The sequence below is a fragment of the Talpa occidentalis genome, unplaced genomic scaffold (assembly GCF_014898055.3).
Source record: "Talpa occidentalis isolate TD23 unplaced genomic scaffold, MPIMG_talOcc4v2.1 talOcc4.7, whole genome shotgun sequence".
In the NCBI taxonomy this organism is placed as follows: domain Eukaryota; kingdom Metazoa; phylum Chordata; class Mammalia; order Eulipotyphla; family Talpidae; genus Talpa; species Talpa occidentalis.
The window spans coordinates 67,347,529-67,361,241 of record NW_023605083.1 but is presented as its reverse complement, the minus strand read 5'-3'; the positions used below and the strand labels follow the sequence as shown (position 1 = coordinate 67,361,241).

The 13,713-nt window shown below is 43.8% G+C and overlaps 1 protein-coding gene across 3 annotated transcripts in view; it reads left to right on the top strand.

Moving 5' to 3' along the window:
- The window catches only part of ASTN2 (astrotactin 2), an 834,050-nt gene that overhangs the window by 320,870 nt on the left and 499,467 nt on the right, over positions 1-13,713 (top strand). The gene's annotated exons all lie outside the window — the stretch shown is intronic.

The following is a 13,713-nucleotide window of genomic DNA, read 5'->3' as shown; positions in this document are numbered from 1 at the left end:
CTTTAATTTCCTGGTTTATTTGAACTGAACTAAAAATGTCTCCCCCTTCCCCATATGGGCTAGGAATTAGTTGGTTAAAGGAAGAGTTCAAATGTGAGTGTAGAAAAATGGAGCTATTTCAGAGAGAATCTACTATTTCTTGTTGTGCCCATTGATTTCATTCCGTTAAAATATCCCCCACAAAATGGTATTTGCTGATTAAAAACACAACAGGGAAGATTGTATGAGCTTCGTTGGAATTTCCCGGATGTCCTGGGGAATACTCATATCTCATTCCCTGCAAATGTACTTTGCAAGTATCTTATATCCTACCACTTACTCTTCACCTAATTAATTTGAATTAATGAGATACCATAGTCACTAAAAATCATTTGCGAAGCATGGTCCAAGAAACTGATGAAGGTGCCTGATATCTATTGCTAAAGTGCCCTCCAGAAAAGTTGCTGCAGTTTATATACTCCAGCAGGATGTGATGGTGCCTTTTTCCCCAAGTGCTTGTCGTCACTTGGCACTGCAATTTTCAAATATATTAAAGGTTACTATTAATATAATAAAGAAGACATCTTAATTATGGCAGTTTAGTGAATTTCCACATGCAAATCCACCCAGATCAAACCTGACCACATTTCCAGCACCTCAGCTTCCTTGCACCCCCTCCCAGTAAAGACCCTTTCAGTGGCAACCACCCTCTGACTTGAAGCGTCATATTACTGCTGTCATTTCACCAAGATCTTTTCCTTTGGCTATGTATTGAATGTCCTTGAGGTCCTTACCTTATGTTTACCAGTCTTTTCTAAATGTCACTCAATTTTATCTCCAGTTGTTAAGTTACAATGTTCAGAACTTAGCTCTGATTCTTTCAGTGTGTTCAGACCAGACTATCTGTCACCCCTTTTCTTGGAAACGGCCAGACTTTTATCAATGCCTCTGATGATTGCTCCCACATCACTTCATCCTAGAGAACAAGCCCCACCTTGGTTTTCACTTGAATTGCAAACATGTACAGTATTTCTCACCATGCACACATTTTGACCTAAGCACAAGACTTCTGGTTCATTCTTATCAAATCATGTGTGCACCTAAGGCAGGCAGCATTTGAGTGTGAGATGGCAGAGGATGGTGGATAGAGGCAGAAGGAACAGAATACATACAAGCATTTAGGTAAGTGGACTCATGGAATTTGAATTTGGAAAAATTGGCAGAACAAGCGAATGGCTGGAATGTGGGATGAACAATGATGCTAGAAAAACCAGTAGAGAAAAATTTGACCACTGTACAAAGCATATGACCTTACTTTTTATTCTCATCTGTTACTTCTCATTAACTATAGTTAATAATGCAAAGTAGATGTCATATAATGTCAAGTAGAATGCTAGGCATTCTAGGTGCTACAGACATTCAAATTTGAGTATTTATTTTCATGCCTGTAGAAAATGGAGTTCCTAAGAGGCTAAGTAACTAGCCCAATGTCATGGTTAATAGTTTAATGACTATGAGAAGAAGCTGTAGAGTAAAATAAACATGAACCAGGTACTTATTCTGTCTGCCACTTCACAATCTAGGAGTTCAGTGCATGCCTTACCTCTCTAGTATCCATAAAATGGGAATGATATGGATACCTGTCTCATAGGATTATTGTGAAACCTGCATGTCCATTTTTATTTTTATTTTTATTTTTTTTAATTTTTTAAAATTTTTTATTTTTTTTAAATCTTTATTTTTTAAAGATTTATTTATTTATGCAAGCACTGGGGTACAGGCCAGAGCTGCAGGAGGGTGAGAGAATTCTTTAGCAGGGAGCAGAACAGACAGAAGGACCGAAGCACACTGCTGAGGGGAGCAGCGGGAAAGACAAGAGAGGTCTGCCTTGCCATGTGGGAATCTCCCTGGCCGGCCAGGAATCGAACCGGCGCTGTAGAGGCTGTGGACAGCTTCACAGCACTGCACTCAACCTGCTGTGCCACCGGGGAGGCCCTGCATGTCCATTTTTATAAGATTTTCAGATAGTGTGCATTGGGAAATTGCAGCATCAGGGGACCACCCAAGAATACCGCAAAATAATTTTGACCTCTTGGAAGGGTAGCCCAAAATGTGGTCAATTAATAGGTACTCTCAGTGGTCTTTATTTTGATATTGGTTATAAACTTAAAACATCATAACTGTCTGAGGACTTGTGTTTCTACTTCTAGACTGGAAGCTCTGTGAGGCCAGAAATTATGTCTTTGGACAGAGATAGTGTATCCCTGGTAACAAGCCCACTGCCTGGTCGACAGTGGTTGCTCAGTAATTGTGAATGAACGGGGCCTAGTTAAGGCAGAGCTCTGAATGGGCCTATGGAATTCTCCTATTATATCATAAAACAGAAAGGGCAGTGTGAGTCAAAAATTAATAAAAATCAAAGTAAACTGGAAATAACCACAGAAGATGTAAGCACAGAGCTGTGCTAAAGCAAACAGCAGGCAGACGGAGAAGGACCTTTTTGCCCAAAGTATCTCGGTCTGGAGATATAATGGTACCTTCTTCTCCTACACACTATAAGGTCTTGGGTAGGAATATATCCTTTTAAATGAGCTATGTTTGGTTTCAAGTCGCAATTCCATTGCTCAGTTGCTGTGAAAGGTGGGAGAGTCAGCTAAGCTCCATGAGTCTCACTTTTCTTATCTAAAATATGGGAGCTATTCTGAAAAAAAAAAATTGAATGACAATGTATATAAAGTGCCGAATAGAGTATCTAAAGCATTACTGTACTTAGTAAATACTGTCTGTTATTTTTCTTAAAATGATTCAGGAAGGAAGCAATATCAGAAGCATAAACATGGTTGAACAAGCAGGTATAGAAAACTAAAGGAGTGTCCTGTGAGAGTAGCTTTGTCATTTAGTAAAGAGATAGGAAATTCATTATATGCCCCCATGGAAGTTATTCCCACTGGAAGACATTAACACATGAGGATCAGTGTTCTGGATATCAGTAGAAATCCTGAAAGCAGCCAATACTTGAATTCAGATGACTCCTGTCTGGTAATTCCAGGCAAGCAGACCTTCTCCAGAATGATCCCAGGGCCTCCTGTGTGTGGAGGAGGAGTTCATTGTTCATTCCATTCTCCCAACAACTCTCCAAAATGATCTTTGTTACACCCATTTGACAGATAAGGAAATGAGGACTTGAAGTGGAATGAAACCGAAGTTTCTGTAGAGGTGTAAAAGTATCTCACAGAGACAAACTTTGTGCATTGGGTTAGCAGAGTTTCCACTCTGATTTCTGGAGATACTAGTGTTATGCAGGAAAACAAGAGAGAAAGTGATGATGGTACCTATTTTTCTGTAAGCTTATCTTCTAGGCATTAGTATTTACACACATATAAATACAATGAAGCTTAAATACAATGAAGAACACATATTGTAACTATACAGTTCAATGATTTTTTTACATGTATTTTTAAGCCCATATCATAATATACGTCCCCACCTAAGACCACTGAATTATAAATAAAAGCATCATAATGATGTCTATCAGGATGAGGGCGGCCCCCATGAAATGGGAAGGACTCCACTGTGACCACAACACCCAAGGACCATGCCCATGGCAGTTCTCACCTTTCCCACCTTCCCCTGTGAAGCTTAAGTTGCCAGGTTACCAGCCCTTTCTTAGTTCTTAGCCAACCTTGTAAGATAGGTCCTGAAGTCTTGGAGGGAGTGAGTAAGAGGTCTGATCTTCAGGAAGAAAATGAATTCTGCCCTTGTGTATCAGACTAGTTATACTTGATGCTTACTGCCCATTATGGGGGAAAGGTCAGCACAATATAGCACTTGTCCAGAGCCCAGTTGGCAAGAACAATAAATACTGACACAGCCTCTTCTTTGTCTGGGCCGTCTCAAGGCCACTAGTGGCTTTTTGCCCACATACAATGATGCAAGTGACTGGGTTTGTGTCCAGATTTACTGAATTTCACACTGTTTTCTAGCTGTTGCCTATAAGTCACCTGCCTTCAGGTCATCTGGGCTGAAGATCCCCAGAACTAGTGAATCATATTTTCTGGGAGCTGAGCCCAAGTATTAATACTCTTAACAAGAACTCTAGGTGATCCCTTAACAAAAGTTTGAGAGCTGCATCAATATCTCTGTAAGTGTAACTTTTCTTCCATCTAACAGATGTAATAATTCCTTGAAACCCCTTGACACTCTGATAATGGGCTTTGGTTTCTTCCATCTTGGACTTTATCAGTATCTTATTAATGGAGCTGCCTCATAGTGCAACTCCAGTGGTTGCTCAGAGCACCAAATATACTGTTAACTGTCTATTGTGAGTTTTAAAACAAAGCTTCCAGATTATTTGGGTTTGAACTTCATCCAGATTGCCACACAGGTAGTATTATTGATGAAAGATTATCAGTTAATATTGAAAGTTCATCATAGTTGAGTGTTAATTTGTGCATCCTTGGAGACTTCCAATGTGAGTCAGGATATAGTCTCCCAATGTTGTGACCCGATAGTAAGTCAGTAGACGGAACATCTTTCAAAGGAATAAATCGTCTGGATTAAGTGGGTGAGGTGTTTCCACTCTGGACAGGTGACACAACCCTAGAGTTCTCCATTCTGTTCTGGGAATTGTGGTTTCAAAAGGTGAATGATATATTGGAAGTTATCTGAAGAAGAGGATTTGCAGCCAAAAGATTAGATAAACGTTGTAGATGACTAATGATCTCTTTTAAAAAGGGTGAGAGAGAACCATTATAAGAAGAGGAACTTAGACATAAAGGAACATAATATTACTGAACATCTCTGTTATAAATATGGCAGTGTGTCAGAACACTTTGCAGGTAGTTCTTCATTCTCAGTTCTCAGAGCAGAACTGAGAGGTAGACTTTGCCATGCTTATTTTGTAAACATAAAAAGTAGGGCTCAGAGATGTTAAGCCATTCGGCCTGGTTAGTGCACAGAAGTGAAACAAGTTGTGAAAGGCCAGGTCTACCTGAACCCCTGATCCAAGATCATCCCATGCCCCATGTTTCCACAGAAATGTTAATTATGTTTGTATTGAAACTGGATCAGGCTTCTTCTAGAAGTTTCCATGAAACCAGATCTTTATATGAGGGTTGTCTGACTTGGGAGAACTTGGAGCCTAAGTCTGGGAACATCTTCACTTTCTAAGATTCAGCCACATTATCTAGAAAGTGGAGATAATGGCAGTACATGTCTCATAGAATTATTGTGATGAATAAATTAAATAAAGCTCATAAAGCTTTTAGCTCAGCACTTGACAACCAGTTATGACTCAATAAATCATATAAATGCTAGTAGTTGTGATAATATTTTTTTTAATATTGAAAGGGGGTCATTGTAGGTAGTGAGTCCCCCATCATAGGGAATTTCCTGAGACTAGACTATCCTGCTTCTATGAAGCCATAGAAGAGAAATAAAGGAGTATGTTGGGTTTGTTAGATATTTTTATTCCTTTTTCAAACATGTTAGAACACGTTTATTCTTTTTTTAAGATTTATCTATTTATGCATACAAGAGCTGGGTTGTAGGCCACAGGTGCGGGGGGTGAGAGGATTCACCGGAGGCAGAGCGGGAAGCAGAACAGGCAGATCTACTGAGATGCACTGCTGAGGGGAGCAGCAGGTGAGACAGGAGAGGTCTGCTGCGCCAGTGGGTCACCTCCCTGGCCAGGGATCAAACTCTTGCTGCACTAGCTGTGGATTGCTTCATAGTGCTGACGCTTAGCCCCTTGTGATATCAGGGAGGTCCAAAACATGTTTATTCTTTCCAGCCTCATCCTTGAGTGTCACCCCTACTTTCCTTAGACTCATAAATGGAGTGAGACTCAGGAATGGGTAAAGGTCAGGGATATCTTTTGAGTATTTTCCTTGACTAAATACATACACATACACACAAACACACACACACACATTGTATCAAAATATCTACTTGTTAAGGTTGAGTCAGATGGTCAGCTTCACCTCTTGAGTTAAACTAAGGAGATGTCCAAATTTTCTCTGTTCCCTCCGATGAGGAATTTGGGGTCTGAGAATCCTTAGGGAGCTGTGAAACCCATAAGTAGAAATGCGCCTTAGAATGGCCAAGCTCATTCATAAGCCTCATGTGTAGTGGCTTTTGAACACAGAACTTGATACAGTGAGTCTTGGTCTTCCCGTGTTTTCTTCCACTCCTACTTTATGGTTTCCAGCCCAAGAGAGTGAACAAATGTGTGGCTTTGTGCCTCTTGTGAGAAACAAAATTTATAATTAACCTCAGTGCTAGTTTACAGTGATCTGAATACTCGGGAGGAATGTGTTCAGCACTTGGAAGGGAAATTATACCACTCCAAAGGCTGCTACCTTCTCACAATCTGGCCAGAAGCATGTCTGAAGGAGTGGTTCCTTGGACATCCTATTCGTGAAATCAGCCGGAGCTTTGTTTCGTTCAGTGTTGATTGCAGACTCATGAGCACATGACACAGGTTCAGGCATAAAATTGCTCTACAATATTACCCCTGCCTTTTCTGTCCTCAGCTCCTTTGTATGCTATTTAGACACGATGCTGTTTATACAAACAGATCACCTTGCTTGTATCTGCTTCCCATATACATTTGCTTGTGCGTTGCTTTTCCCGAGGGTGCCCTTTTCAGTTGGCACAGACAGCAACCCTACCCAGCTGAGTCCTAACAATTTTCTCCTGCCTTCAAATAAACCTTCTTTAACAAAACCCTCAAACTCCCTCCTTCCTTGAAGATGGCACAGAACTGATGACCCCACAGTCTGTCTCCCATTTCTGATATTGTTTCTGTTTGCACCCCTGGAACCACCGTAGTTCTAGGAACTAGCCCCCCCCACACACACCTGCATTAAATCTAGCCCCCCTTCATAAATCTAGCCTCCCCATCCAATCTGCTCTCAACACTGCAACCCAAGTGATCTTTTAAAATGAAAAAAGCTCAACATTTTATAACTTCCCATAAAACTGTTCAAGTACTTCTTATCATGCTTGTTATTGAGATTGAATCTCATAACATGACATTTAAGTCCCTGCAAGTTCAGGTCCCAGCCTGCCTCTCCAGCCTTGTCTCACACCACTCTCTGTATGTTAGTCCCTTAAATGTTCACAATTGCCTTCAGCCTCAGGGTCTTTGCACATTTTTTTTTCCCACTGTCTGAAAACGTCTCTCCACCTGCTTAGTTCCTCCTGCCCAAACTCCATTACCCTTCAGTAATGGACCTCCACTTTTCTTATCCTAGTCTCTATTAGATTCCTTACTACTCATTCTCCTCAAATTCTGCTCTATTTCTTGATCGCATTTGTAGCTGTACTCATCCAGTTAATGTTGGATTATCCCACTCAGTTGTAAGCTCCCCAGGGATAGACAGCATATTTGTTTGTTTTGCACATTATTTTAGAACCTCGGACAGTACCCAAAACAGAGTTGTCCCCAAAAGGCACAGGGAAATGATTCCAGTAGCTAGACTTAAATTTCCTCAAGGACATGGACCACAGCTCTCTCATTTCCTAACCTATTGTGAAGCCTGACGGAGGTTCTGAGTCAGTAGACATACAAAAATTTAAGTCTGTGAAATGAATGGAACGGAGGGAGGGCAGGTGGGTAGACCCAGATGCCCCATGAAGACATACCTTGGTAATAACTGGGCAAGAAGTCTGAGGCTGCCTCCTCTTCAATGATTGACTTCACTCCTCAAGGAGTGTCCCATCCCCAAAGATAAGAACTCCTGTCAAACTCACATTCCCCACCCCCTCCAACACCAAAATGAAACAAGCTTTCTTCCAGAGCCCAGGAAGAAGGGAAAATATAAATTGAGCTGAGATTCAGAATACTCAGGGGGGAGGTGGCAATGAAATACCAATAAACCATATTAATATGCTGAAATCAGGAAGAGTAGGTTGAACTCCAACCCAGATTTAATAACTATATGTGAGCAAGTGCAAGGAGAAGGCAAGACTGGGTTTCAGTCAGAATTAAAATGAGATCTGTAATGAAACTGCTAATATAATTATAAACTGTGAAAACTTTTTTCTCTTCTCCCCCTTTTTCTGCTTAATGGGCAACTTGCTCAGCAATGGCCTGGAGCGGATGCTGGGAGCTGTGGATACCCCCTAGAGTGGAATCCATTTTTTTTTCCCTCAAACCTATTCATTAGGAAAGTCTAAATCCACAAAACCATGGAAGGGAAAAATGCTTCAAGCCATTTTTTCCTTAAATAGTAACTGATCCCCAGGTTAAAAGTGATAAGGGGCTTGAGGGAAAACAAAGCCTGGAAACCATTCTAAGTAGCGGAACAATCAAGCTTTTAAAGATAACACAACAGCCAGTTTGGTTGGGATTTATAATGACACTCTGTGCTAAGATGTTAGCTTGGCTTCCGACCAGGATGAATTGTTACTAATTTCCCTTCTTAACAAAAGGGATAACTGAGTTTGACGTCCAAAATTGGAGACTAATTTCTGTGTTTTGATAGCAGATTGAGTCCAAAAATATGTTCCTAGGAACGGGGGGCAGAGGATGGTTGCAAGGGGTAGGGAAATTTAATTTCCTCTCGTTAATAATTGCATTCCGCTGCTGTGAGCAGACCGCCAGTTTGACATTTAGATTGGGAGGAGAGAATGATGGGTGGGAGTCTTGATGAGATGGAACTTGAGATTATCGAACTAGCTATTCCATCATTAGAAGCTTGGTGTTTACAAAAGTGGAACAGGGCTGACGCGAGGGTGCAGGGCTGGGAGAGAAGGTGACATGGTTTAGAGGTTGGCTACATTGATTTGCGACTCTGGAGATCCTTTCCCAGATCCAGCCTTGTGACTCTGAGTACATTAACTTCCTTCACTGAGCCCCACTTTCCTCATCCCAAATACCTGCTGCCTCAGAGGAGTATTGGTGATCACTGTGGAAACCCTTGGCCAACAATGAGAACAACCCTGATTAGGAGAACATTGTGTGTTCCCCTTTATGTGTGGCCATGACTTTACTATTTGTAGAGACAGTAACAAGATTGGAAAGAGATCTTTGTGAACATGGCTCGGAAAGCAGGAGGTACAGTTTCAGGGCAGCTCAGTTAATGATAATGCAACTCCCTTATTCACACGTCATGCCTGTTTTCATTCCTTCTTCCTGTGTTCAGCAAATATTGCAGACTGCCTTCTCTGAGGCATGCTCAGGTGCTGGGAATTCAGGATCCAAGCTGACCTTCCCTAGCTTGGTGGGATGAGACCAACCAAGCAGATAAATAGGGAAGGAAGTGTGGTGGGCACCTAATGGCTTTGCCCTGAGTGCTATGGGGAAGTGGAAGGGCAAACCACTCCCCGAGCTGGGGATGGGGAGGGGTACAGAGGAGAGGGTGTCATGAGGAGGTGTTATCGGAGCAAGGTCTCTGAGTTACTGCTGTTTACTAGAGGTGGTGAGGGGCGCCCGGTCTTCCCAGGGAAGTCATGACCACTTTCCACTGCATTCTTACATTCCTCTGCACCTTTCAGTTCAAACCCCTCACCATTGCCATAATAACAACACTGATAACTGGCAACACTTACAGAACATTGATTGCTAAGTGCCAGGCCCTTTGCTCCATGTCTTGCAAAGGATTGCCTTCTTTAATTCTCTAACTCCATGAGAGTTAACACTTAAGGGAAACTGCACCTACGGCATTTATGTTTCCACCTTCGTGTTTACACAGGTTGAGCAGAATTATTTCAGGTGAGCAGCCACAGAACCTGGCAGACAGACTTGGGTGACAGATAGCAGGGTCTGGCTTTGCCACTCACCATGACTTTGGCCAGATCTCTACTTCTCCAGGCTTTGATTTTTTCTTATAAAATATGAGAAAGGAGCAGGAGAGAACATGAAATTGCTCCCTGCCTTAACATTGTAAAAGTAGAATGAGAAATACTGGGGCTCAGTATTCCCCCTTACTCAGGCCATTAGGCACTTGACCTTTGGAGTCTCTGTGTGGCCATCCCAGAGCACCCCTCCCCCACCCCTCTTCTTTCCTCTTTGGTCCATCTCTGCCAAGGAAGCCCCTGAGCAAGGACCTTGGGAGCAGAAGCAGCTGAGCAAACCTTTCACAGCCCACAAGTTGCCATTTGAAGAAAGCTTAGAAGGATCACAGCCAAATTTCTGCAGGCATTGGGGCTCCCAAAGCTGCAGGGGGATCAGGAAGCTTCTTGTCCCTGGGTCCCAGCCTCAGTTGCCCAGGGACCTGGACTATCTCAAATGCCAGCAACAGTAGGGGAGGGGGAGCATGCATCCAATTCAGAGGGGAAATGATGGAGTTGAGGAATAATTAAATAGCACACCTCCCTCTAGCTTCCCAGCTTTCCTGCTCTCAGGCCCTGGTGCCCAGCAGAAACTGCTGTTTAGTTTTCCTCACCCACTGCCCCTCTGCAGTATCTAAGCTAAATATCTATTCAGCTGCTCAAAATTGGGCTTGGGGGACAGCTGTTGTCAGCTTTCTGAACTTTCTGCTGAAGGTCTGGGCTTCTTATCCTTGGCTGCCATCATCTCTAGAAGCTGAATCTTCTGGGTATTCCTTTGGCTGCTTGTCCCTGATGTCCATTTGTGCTGTATCAGTAAGTCTGGACACTTCAGACTTTCAGCTGACTCTGGCTGTGCATATGGACCAGGACTCACACTCCAGCTCGAACTCACCATGGGCAGAGAGTGAGGTGAGGCAAAGAACACGAGGTTTAGAATCAGAAAACCTCAGGGGCCTCCCTGGTGGCACAGCGGTTGAGCACTCGGTTGTGAAGCTACCCGCAGCCTCTGCAGCGCCGGTTCAATCCCTGGCCACAGGCGAGGGTCCCACATGGCACACAGACCTCTCCTGCCACCCGCCGCTCCCCTCAGCAGTGTACTTCAGTCCTTCTGCCTGTTCTGCTCCCCTCTCTGGCTCTGATGAATTCTCTCACCCTCCCGTGCTTCTGACTGTACCCAGTGCTTGCATAAATAAATAAATAAATCTTTAAAAAAAAATCTTTAAAAAAAATCAGAAAACCTCAGGTTCTCATCTGCAGTCCTCAGCTTCCTAACTGTATAACTTAGAAATCACCGCATTTCTCTGAACCATCAATTTCACCAAAAAATTAAAAAAAAAAATTCCAGAACAGATGCTCAGTAAAGCTAATCATGGCTTCCAAAGGATGGTCGTGTTACGTAAAAGGACTACTATAAAGTGAAGGACTTGCATAGAGTATGCATCACAATTGGGACCACGCAGTATACAGACAAGGGTCAGCAAGGGGGCCAGGGAAGTCTGCAGGGTTTTCCAATGGACAGATTTGGTTGAAGTTGCTGGGAGCAAGAAGTTGCTTGGAACTTGTCGCACTGGAAGAAGCTGATGGGCAGAGATTGGGAGTGAGAGTCAGTGTCGGTGCTCTGTTGGGGATGGTGGGAGAGAGTGGGGACAAGAGGGTGATCTTCCAGACAAAGGAGACAATACTCTGAGCGAAGGTGTGGCAGCAGCAGTGTCCAGTGCTCTGGGGTTCACTGGGCCATGAATGAACTCAGGCGGGAAAAATAGCCCTCACTGTGTTCAGAGGTGGAGGTGGTGGGGAACCATGGACAAGGGAGTGTAGGGGGCTCAGGAGCTTTTGCAAAAACAATGTAGGATGGTCATGAATAGCTCAGGCTGCAGACTCAGCACTCCTGGGTTCAAATGCTGGTGCTGTGAATCAGTAGCTATTCTGTGTTATCAGCGGCACCTAATGGCTTGTTTCTGAATCTGTGACGTTGGCATAAATAATAATACAATCTCCATCTCAGAAGCACTAGATGAGATATCTGTTGGGTATTTAGTAGAGTATTTGGCAAACAGGAAGCACTTGGCAATGTGACCTCTTACTGGCCTCTGAACACCTCTCCTCCTTCATCTTAGTTTGGTTTCCCCATGAAACGGTCTTGATTTTTTTCTTTTTTTACACTCATCACATTTGCAGTTGCCTAGTCGACATCTAATTTGGTTGAGTCTGGATGCAGGACCACACTCCCTGGCTTCACCCTGGGTCTCTGATACTTCCTACCTGTGCAGCTTGGGTCAGTCATTGCATCTCTAGCTGTTCCTTGCTCATCTGGGTAATGGGATGATAATGTAACTCCCTCAAAAATCAGTCGAGTGACACTAGGCAAAGCACCTCACTAGCCTGTGGCTACCAGTAACCCCCTTGAGGGCAGAGAATGCCCTTGTCTTGTTCCTGTGACATCTCCAGACCATAGTCAGCATTCAAGGAAGATTTGTGGACCAACTAACCACAGTGCAGATGGTGATAGTACTGAAGGCAAGGAACCTAATGGGGGCTGCTACATTTAATCTACATGATGGGGTAGGAGCAAGGACATTCAAAGTGAAGGATGTTCAGATAGAGCAGGAGTCAAGGAAATTAGCAAGCAGTTACAGGGAGGGGCCAGGGACAGGCGGTTCCAAAGGCCCCTGGCATCTGCCTCCTGGGATCCCTGAGATTGATGAACCAGACAACAAAGTAAATGTTTTTTGCCAGGTTGTTAAGGGCATGAATACCAAAACCATGAGCAAATCCTAGCTCTTCTTCCCATGATGCATCTTCATCATCTGAAAAATGAGGATGTTGATTCACCAGGATCAGAGTGTGAATGGGATTAGATGGTGTTGAAGCGTAGGAGCCTGGCACTGGGTAAACCCTGCCAACCGTGGACTGGCGGTGATTACATTCCACTCAGGCACCAGCTTCCCTGTGTGAGATCAAGAATCCGGTGCCCCCCTCTTGGCTACATCCATAGGAAAAAAAAGGTGAAAGATGCAAGCAACTTTGAAGAACACAAAGTATTAGGACCTTTACACATCCCACCTGGATGAAAATTATTAGTACGAGATGTCACTGTGCTCTGTGAGCAAAATTAATTCACTGGATCTCTGAGGACTGCTCTCCTGAAGGTTTGAACTGTTCCAGCAACATCTCAGGTGATGTCTCACTGCAGGATCGGGGTCAGGGTAAAGGATGGAGAAAGGGATGGGGCCCGTTGCTCACACCGGCACTGACATGACCTGTGAGTGTAAAGGTTCCTGGTGGCCCTTCCCCCACAGACTCACCTGCAGACTCTGCATGCCAAGCAAGAGACCCGCCTGGAGGCTGAGGCCCTAAGGGAGGCCCAGGAGCCCGTGACTGGGACTGTGTCACGTTTGAAATATGGTATCAATTAAATGTGGTAGCCTCTGCCACCTTGAGAATACTGGGTCCAGGGTAGGGGGCACTCGATGGGAATGCAGCAAGCAGCTGGCTTGGCAATTTTCCAAATTTTAGGTTAGAGCCAGAAAATATCTTCAGCCTTATTGTTCTTTGCCCGACCCCATGTCATTGGCACTAATAGCCAAACAAAACATATTTTTCCTGTATACCAGGCCGTTTTTTTCTTTATTCACATCTCTTTTGCCTGAATCCTGTCTTGCCTCCATCCCACCCAGCTGCTGCCGTCTGGTGCTTCAGCACAGTCACATGTGTCCACGAAGGCACTGCAGAGGAGACAGGCCCCCACTCTGCAGCCACTGCTGCCCATTCTGTCTTTCCCGCAACCCTGTGATGTGCTGTTATATTTGCCTGTCTGGTTACCCCAGTTTGAACCTGCATTGCTGCCAGCCAGGGACTCTTTCTGCCACTTTCAGAGCCTCCAAAACATGTCACAGAATTCTGGATAGAGTAGAACTGCAGTCTCTGTAGATCTATTCCCCATTTAAGATAGTTTAA